Source organism: Bison bison, unplaced genomic scaffold, assembly GCF_000754665.1.
Source record: "Bison bison bison isolate TAMUID 2011002044 unplaced genomic scaffold, Bison_UMD1.0 scf7180017864389, whole genome shotgun sequence".
In the NCBI taxonomy this organism is placed as follows: Eukaryota; Metazoa; Chordata; class Mammalia; order Artiodactyla; family Bovidae; genus Bison; species Bison bison.
Window position 1 is genome coordinate 7,104,422 of NW_011494961.1, and position 500 is coordinate 7,104,921.

The 500-nt window shown below is 41.2% G+C and overlaps 1 protein-coding gene across 1 annotated transcript in view; it reads left to right on the forward strand.

Moving 5' to 3' along the window:
• CFI (complement factor I) overlaps window positions 1-500 on the forward strand; it is a 50,996-nt gene that overhangs the window by 47,756 nt on the left and 2,740 nt on the right. The gene's annotated exons all lie outside the window — the stretch shown is intronic.

The following is a 500-nucleotide window of genomic DNA, read 5'->3' on the forward strand; positions in this document are numbered from 1 at the left end:
CTCTTTAGTTCTTCACTTTCTGCCATAAGGGTGGTGTCATCTGCATATCTGAGGTTATTGATATTCTCCCGGCAATCTTGATTCCCGCTTGTGCTTCATCCAGCCCAGCGTTTCTCATTATGTACTCTGCATATAATTTAAATAAGCCAGGTGACAATATACAGCCTTAATGTACTCCTTTTCCTATTTGGAACCAGTCTGTTGTTCCATGTCCAGTTCTAACTGTTCCTTCCTGATTTGCATACAGATTTCTTAAGAAGCAGATCAGGTGGTCTGGTATTCCCATCTCTTGAAGAATTTTCCACAGTTTATTGTGATCCACACAGTCAAAGACTTTGGCATAGTCAATAAAACATAAGTAGATGTTTTTCTGGAACTCTCTGGATTTTCCATGATCCAGCGGATGTTGGCAATTTGATCTCTGGTTCTTCTGCCTTTTCTAAAACCAGCTTGACATCTGGAAGTTCACGGTTCACATACCGTTGAAGCCTGGCTTGGAG